At 46.0% G+C, this 8,258-nt stretch overlaps 1 non-coding gene across 1 annotated transcript; it reads left to right on the top strand.

Annotated features, from left to right (window-relative positions):
* The first annotated feature begins 7,843 nt into the window (after positions 1-7,843).
* trnar-ucu (transfer RNA arginine (anticodon UCU)) lies at positions 7,844-7,935 on the top strand. The gene is given in 2 exon segments: positions 7,844-7,880; positions 7,900-7,935. It is a non-coding gene; the product is annotated as a tRNA-Arg (tRNA).
* The last annotated feature ends 323 nt before the right edge of the window (positions 7,936-8,258 follow it).

The raw sequence follows: 8,258 nt of genomic DNA on the forward strand, positions 1-8,258 counted from the left end.
GACTGATTCGAGTCTATACGTCACAGCGTGGATTCAAGACAGAGACAACGAGAGACAAAACAACCTGCGTGAGGTAAAAACAAACATGGGCTGGATTCCATTCCCATTTTCCTGTTATTGTCCAGGCTGCAGAATTACGTTGTGTGTCTCCACAAACAAAATTGGTTCCTGGTGACATGGATGAGTTTGCAGTTTCTGGCATCCGACTGTCCTCATCTCTGCACAATGGAGGTCTCAGCCTGAATTTTGGTAAAGTAAAACTGGTAGAGGATAATTGCGGTTGAGTAACTGCAGTCTGAAGACGGAACGCGCTGACAGGATTATTAAAACAGCTTGAGGTACCGAACATTTTACACTCGCCCCCTATCTCGGCCGTCAGTATGTCTAGTACTAATCGATTTAGTATCACTGTTTCGCTTACTGCCGTTAACTCAGTATTAATGAGCGTCAGAGGTTCCACCGTCTCATTTGATGGCAGTAATGCACTGTACGGGAGACCATTCATCAAGTTTATTGCCACCGTTGCCCCTGCTCATAAGAGAATAGACCATCCAATATTCGCTCCCAGTGTAGCCCAGGGGTCTGCGAGTGTGTACACATTCCAATTTCGCGCGATGTCACTTCTTTTCGCCTGCTCCTGGTATTTGAGATGAACACTGTCGTGCCAGTAGACAGTACCGCGGGGTAGCAACACTGCTTCCATCCCAAGCGTTGGTGGTGTCCTTTCTCTGCACAGACCCATCGTAATCCCGCCATCATGGTCTGATTATTGATAAAGGATCAAGTAATGTGTAAAATCGTACCCCTTGCGTAGGTTGCGGAGCAAGAGTCATTGTTCAAGAACAGCGTCGTATATCACTGGGAGAACCCCAAATGTGGTCACCCCTGATTTGTGCAAATGCAGGTTTATCCCTTGCCTTCCACTCTATTGAAGGATGTGGTTGGAAGGGTGTCAGCATTGTGATTGCAGTTAGCCTTAAGGTCGGGTGGTGGCGCGAGATTTGCTCTAATTGCTCCCCCTGTCAGGGTCAGGGTAGTCGCTGCCCGTGGAAGCAGGCAGCTTTCAGTTCTTGCCAATCTCTCGGTCATTTGTTCGGCAGTCCATGTCGGGCTGTGTGCAAACATATCCAACAATGGTAGCCAACCTCTTAATTCCGGTGTTGTATTAGGGCCAAGGCACACGTTCTGTTCCTTTCACATCCAGCAATAGCCCTTCACACCTCCCAACCTACTGGCATCGCATTTACGCCATTTATCTCATGAAGCGCCAATTCCACTACCGAGTTAGACTCGCTCCCGAACCCCGACCAATTCCCTCCAGGCTCTGGTGTGACATTAATACGCTCTGCTCTGCTTGGTGTTTGGTCCATTATTTGGCTTGGATGGTTGCCGTGCCCTGGTGCTACTATTTCGTGGAATGTATTTCGCGGGGGGAGTGGGCTGTACCACTATATTCACCATATATATCGGAGAAGGGTCTGTCTATTCCACACCACCAGGCTTCCTCATCCCTCTTCTGAGTCTTGGTTATTATTACCCGTGCCATGGCACCTCCTTCCTTGATAATATAATACTTATATCCCATGTCAGGTGTCCCTGCAGCCGTGGTTGCTTCTACTGAGTGCCAGTCACTGGGAACATAAGGATCCCTGCATAAATATTTATTGTCCCATTTGTAGTCGTACTGGTTACTAAACGGCCATGGGTCATATGTAATGGTCAACTTAGCATCCTTGGTTAAGACTACCGTCTGCGGATGTATCCCAGACGCCCCTTTCTTCACGGATCGTCCTGCCAGGGCGGCCCCATATTTGTATGAGTCTTCTCATCATTACTTGCACTTATTTGGTTCAGGTGTTGTCCGATGTGTCTTCAAGTCCAGCTACACGTTTGCAACGACTGGCGTGTGTCAACGTGGCTCGTTGGGCGAACTTAACAGCTGACTGTGTTGTAAGGAGCACTTCAAACGGTCCCTCCCACCTCTTCGACTTCCCGCGTTTCCTCCTGAAGTCTTTCACCACGATCCATCTCCAGGTTCTAGGTCGTGCATCTTCCCTTCTGCTGATTTGGGTAGTGCTGCCTTCACTTGATTCTGTATTTGAGACAGAAGTGCAGACAGTTGCCCGGTGGCACAGTGGATAGCACTGCTGCCTCACAGCGCCAGGAGACCCGGATTCAGTTGCCGCCTCAGGCAACTGTCTGTGTGGAGTTTACACATTCTCCCCTTGTCTGCGTGGGTTTCCTCCGGGTGCTCCCGTTTCCTCCCACAGTCCAGAAATGTGCAGATTAGGTGAATTTGCTATGGTCAATAGACCGTAGTGTTAGGTGTGGGGTAAACGTAGGGGAGTGGTTCTGGGTGGGTTGCTCTTCGGAGGGTCGGGGTGGACTTCTTGGGCCGAAGGGCATGTTTCCACACTGGAAGTAAACTAATGTAATCTCATCCTCGCAGTGGTCTGTTATCGGTCTTACCGTAGATCTTCAGCCAATTCCTGAATTGGACGACTTACCAAACAAAATCTCTAACGGGCCAAGAATGGCTATTCCTATCCTTCGAGATCTCATATACTTTAGCACAATTGGAAGTGCCTTTGTCCTCACAACGTTTGTCAATTTATCTTTTAAGGTAGCATTTGTCTTTCCACTGCCACCGCTGGCTGGGTGGTAGGCACAGTGTTGTCTCACTGATCTACTCTAGGGCAATATTGACAAATAGTGTCAAATTGTCGCTGCTAAGCCATTCGGGAATTCCCCATCTCGGAATTATTTCAGTTAGCAAAGCCTTGGCTCCTGCAATGGCATCCTGTTTAGACGTGGGGAGCGGTTCCACCCATTTGGAAAACATGTCAACTATTACCAGACAATGCCTTTTCCCTTCGCTGGGCATTAGTTCAATAAAATACATCTCTTAATGTTCAAAGGGTCTTTGGGATTGGGGATGTTCTGCCTGACTCATCTGTATTCCCCTCGCCTCATTATTAGTGGCACAGATAACACATCATTAACAATATTTTCAGGAGTAATGAGTAAAGCCCTTAGTGTACCAGTGCGCCGAAATACTGTCGTACATCCCCCCTTTTGACACATGGTCCTCACTGTGTTATTTGGCATAGAATGGGAATAATGATCGCAGTAGACAGGGTTTACCAATGGGGCCACACATCACCCATTCACTCATTCTGCCCCCTGCCGTTGCCAATTCACGCTTCTCTTCCGGCGTGGCCTGCGACTGTAACTCCCATAAGTCTGCTTTGCATTACAAATATTTGACATACACATGTCAACTGATCACTTGGCGGCTGCTTGGCTGCCGTCCTTTATGCTGAGATTGCATTTGCATTGTCTTAAGAAAGGGAATCATTATTTTTCGTGTGGGCCAAACATTTACAGACAGCGATTGATTGAGGCGAAAGGACCGCTTCCAGGAGTCAGAAACAAGCCACGGTGTATGTTGGGTTTTCCAGTGTCGGTCAAGAATCCTCTGTGTTTCCACAAGGTTCCAAAATTATGTACAACCCCGAATGCATATCTGTTGTCAATGTAAATATTCACTATCCTTCTCTCATCCAATTTACATGGCTCAGTCAAGAGAATCAGCTCTGCTGCTTCAGCTGACAGATGAGAAGGGAGTGATTCCGTTTTGACTACTTCGTGGGTAGTTACTACAGCATACCAAACACAATCCTGGCCTGTCTGTTTGCTCCTGAATCCTGAACCATCCACAAAAAACGCAATATCCTGATTCTGAATTTTTGAATCCTGCACGTCTGGTCTTGGGCTTCAAATTTCATTAGTTACAGCGACACAGCCATGTGAGTCTCCATCTCCTTCTGTTGTGGAGAAGGCTAGCAGCATGAAGGATGTTGCATCTTTTTATTGTAATGTTAGGCATCTCCAATAGCGCAGTCTTGTATCTGAGCCAACGTGCTGCCAACATATGTGCTGTGTTTTGCTTGGAAAAGAGTAAGCTTGCAGTAGTGTTAATTCACCACAGCCGATTGTGTCCCTGGACGCTACAACAAACGTTTTCAGCTGCAGCCACGACTCGCAGGCATTTAGGCAATCCTGCCGCTACGGGGTCCAAGTTTAGCCTAAGTGTAAGCTACTTACCTCAATTTTCTCACAGTATCCTGCATCAGCACAAATGTCATGCAGCCACGCTTCTCATCTACCGTTTTTTCAAAAGGCTTGTTTGGATTCGGAATCCCCTGGGTCGGTGAAGTTTGGAGCGCCATTTTCAATTCAACTGCAACGGTCTCTGGTTCTGCAACTCTTAGCCATGGGAACTGGGGGGCCTCAAGGGTTGTGTAATGTGGGGTAAAAATTCTAAAGTAGGAGCACAAAAAGGATAGCAATTGCTTCTTTGTGTGAGGCTTGGGAATTTGCTGGATTGCTTCAACTGTCTTAACCAATGGCCTTCCCTTGTTCAGATAAGAAGTGACCTAAGAACTTCACCTGTTGTTGCACAAATTGTAGTTTTGCGAAACTAGCTTTGTGCCCATCCCTGGTTAGATGGCAGAGCAACGCAAGTGTATCTTTCTCACATTGTTCCTCTGTTGGTGCTGCTTTTAAGCATTCGTCTACATACAGCAGAAGCGCTGACCCCGGTGTTAAAACAAGAGTCTCCAGACCCCTGCATAGAGCCTCATTAGTTATGGTGCGGACTCACTGTAATCTTGACAAAGTCGCATGAATGTACACGATTTGCCTTTGAATGGAAAAGTGAACCAGAAGTGACTTTCTGGGTGCACCGGTACGCTAAAGACATTTGCTTAACCCACAGCAGAGAACCATTTACTGTCCGGTGGAAGTTGAGTTAATATAGTACAAGGGTTAGGAACATTTGGGGCGGGAGGAACAACAGCATAATTGACTACCTGCAGGTCGTGAACAAACTTCCATTTCCCCGATTCACCTTGAATGTTTGTCTTTTTGACCGGAATAATGCGGGCTCTCACTGGTGATTATCCACAGGGGATTATCACTCCAGTCTTCAGAAGGGATTCAAAGTCTGGAGTAATTCCTTTTACAGGCTCGGATTCTAATGAGTCTTGTGTTCTGAAAGGACGATACTCAGAGTTCGGGGTTATTCTTATGGGTTCACAGCTTCGTATGAACCCAATACCACGTTTGCCTTTTGCCCTGCACTCAGCAGGGACCCTTCTTAATCATGACTCGGAGACATCTACCATAAGCTAGACGTCAGGCTACCCTTTTGGCTGGGGTTACCTGGACTGCCCTATCTGCCTGAGTTAGCCAATTTAGTTTCTTCATGTATGTCCTTATGTCTGCATTGAAGCTGATACGCACATCGTCCCTGAAGACACAATCTTTCGGTTTTTTTTACCTGTAGCACCCATTGTCCCAAATCCTGCCACCTGTCGCTGGATGCCTTCACCAATGGTACTTGAGGAAATGAGCGTTCCACATCAAAAAGATAGGGTCTACTTGCCGTCACAGATACTTTGGATAAGTTTACACTGACTGCACTTCTGTGATCATTTTAATAAAATTCGCACAATAATAACTGATCTGGTGAAAGCAATCTCCTCAAACAATCCTTCTCATATGATTTGTGAGGGCCATCATGGTGTATGTGTGCTGTGCAGTGCAGCATATCCTCAGCAATAAAATAGTTGTTAATGGGATTAACATGGTTACTTGCTTCCTGGGCGAGCGAATCGCTCACGGAACTTATGGCTCTCTGGCTTAATCGCCACTCATAGACATGCATCAGGGGTCGTGAGTCGTATTGTACAGTCTGCGCTGGTAAATCTTTTTTATTACTTGCAAGCCTGTTGGGGTACTGCGCTCATCCGATTCCAATCCCTCTATGAGATCGCGAGCCATCAGAGTTGAAGGACAGAATTCCGAGTTCAGAAATGAGAATTGGAATGTTTCGCCATTACTGGTTTCACACAATAGGGGTGCGGTTAATCTTTACCATGTCACAACTCCTGATGCATCCATTGCGTCGACTCTCTGAACTGCCTTAAATTAAGGACTGAATATGTTGCCCCTGTATCTACCAAAAATATATCTGGTGCACTTTCCACATATAATACATTTTCCCTTGATACTAGAATTCGCTTCTTCTTATCAACACCTCAATGTCAGCGACCTGAAACATTCGAGTTCCTTTCCAGATACGGAGTTGTTTTTTTCTCATTCCTTGACTGTTGATATGGTATTTTACTGTCTTTGTAAGTCTGCTATTAGTTCGATTTAACTTTACTTTTTTTTTTCTGTCTGTCTGCAATACTTGCCTCTTCAAAGTCACATACTTACTTATTGGTTTCCCTGTGCTTTTATTGGTTTCAAAATACACGTTAATTTTCCATTACAATGGATATCACATAAATTTTTACAGGTCGCTGCAACAGCGAGAGCCGAAGTGCCTGTATTGAATTGTAACGTTCTATGTCGTAAGCTACATTTCCTGCTGGCTTCCAATTGCTCTCCTCATTGTGGAAGTTTCCAGTCACATTTTCCAGAGATTTGTCTGCACTTCATTTGATCGAGGCAACTGTATTTCCTGCTCAGAATGTGATCCCTGTACAATGGAGAGAGGAAAACAGAATCGCTGACAAAGCTGAGATCACTTACGGTCTGTTCATAATCAAGAAAAGCTATCCAGATTTTCCAGTCTCCTCTAACTTCAACATTACACCGTTCCCACCCTTCAGGCTCTCTGCCTGTATTCCTGATGAAGGACTGTTGCCCGAAACGTCGATTTTACTGCTCCTCAGATGCTGCCTGAACTTCTGTGCTTTTCCAGCACCACTGTAACCTAGACTCTGGTTTCCAGCACCTACAGTCATTGTTTTTACCTAGTTGAGTTTAACACTACTGCGAATCGTCTTCCAAGGATGCCTGCCTTGAAGACGTTTTCCTCTTCTCTCTACGATTTCTCCACTCTTCAGGCTCTCTGCCTGTATTCCTGATGAAGGGCTGTTGCCCGTAACGTCGAATATACTGCTATTGGGATGCTGCCTGAACTTCTGTGCTCTTCCAGCACCACTCTAATCGAGACACTGTGTTCCCAGGCTGCGACTTCAGTCTCTGGCCAGCTGCAGTGCTCCTTCTAGCCACAATACAAGCTGGAAGATTAGCAACTCATTTTCTACCGAGAGACCATGCAAACTTTAGGAACCAAAATCGAGTTATATCATTTTCGATACCGTCCGCCCTCTTCCACATTCTTCACCCACCCGCCCATCACATCTCTCCGAAGACAGATCATTGGATTCGAAACGTTAACTTTCCTTTCTCATCAGAGATGGACAAGAGCTGCTGATTTTTTTCAGACCTTTGGCTTTTCTTCAGAGAACTTTGCTTTTCCGTTGTAATCGCCAGACTGCTGGAAGCAGGAGGAGAAGTTCACAGGAGATGAAAAGAATGGCAAGGGTTGGACCTCTCCCATTGTGAAGGTAGACGAGCTAGGCTGGGGTTGTTTATCTAAACACAGCGAAGGCTGAGTGAGAAACCAATTAACGTGAACATTTTATGAAGAGGATAGATATGTATGACAAGGATAAGCCTATATTGGGAAGGAATACAGTGATATAAATGAAAGACGGGAGACAAGATATTTTGAGGAGATTTGGGAAGAATGCTTTCACCTATAGCGTGTTGTTTATCTGGAAATCATTATCTGAACATGTGGTGAAGCTAAGTGTCATGAGAACGTTTCAGCAGTCTGTAGCCGAACACGGGAAGAGCCAGAGCACACGTGGATAAGGACCAGGTACTGGAAAGTGTGACGAAGGCAGACAGACGCGAGGTGGGTGCCCTGAACGCAATGGGTCAAAGACAAAGTTGCATGCTTAAAGATCGCTGCTGGTGTGACTCTGTGGCGCAATGGAAAGCGCGTTGGCCTTCTATGCCTTTGTTCAGGTTGCGATTCAAAGGTTGTGGGTTCAAGTCCCATCAGAGTCGCGTTTTAGTTTATTGTTTTGAATGTGGTCAGACCAGACTCGGCTGTTATCTGAAAACCGAACAATATTCGTGCAGAAACCCACTGTCTCGAAACGGAACAGTTTCCTCTCACAGATTTACATTTTCGATGCCTATTTGTGATAGAGATCGATAAATATCTGTTAGCCACTAGGCAAAGCGATGATGTGGATAGGCTGGAAAAAGACTTAAAATTGTTGTGTCAGCCATGATGATATCGAATGACGTGGCTGGGCAGGATCGGTGTTCAGAATGGCCTCCTTCTGCTCCTTTGTGTCTGTGCCATTTCTGGCCCAGGCTTTTAA

The sequence above is a fragment of the Chiloscyllium plagiosum genome, unplaced genomic scaffold (genome assembly GCF_037043375.1).
Source record: "Chiloscyllium plagiosum isolate Xiang-an unplaced genomic scaffold, Cpla_swu_hap1 HiC_scaffold_18, whole genome shotgun sequence".
Lineage (NCBI taxonomy): Eukaryota > Metazoa > Chordata > Chondrichthyes > Orectolobiformes > Hemiscylliidae > Chiloscyllium > Chiloscyllium plagiosum.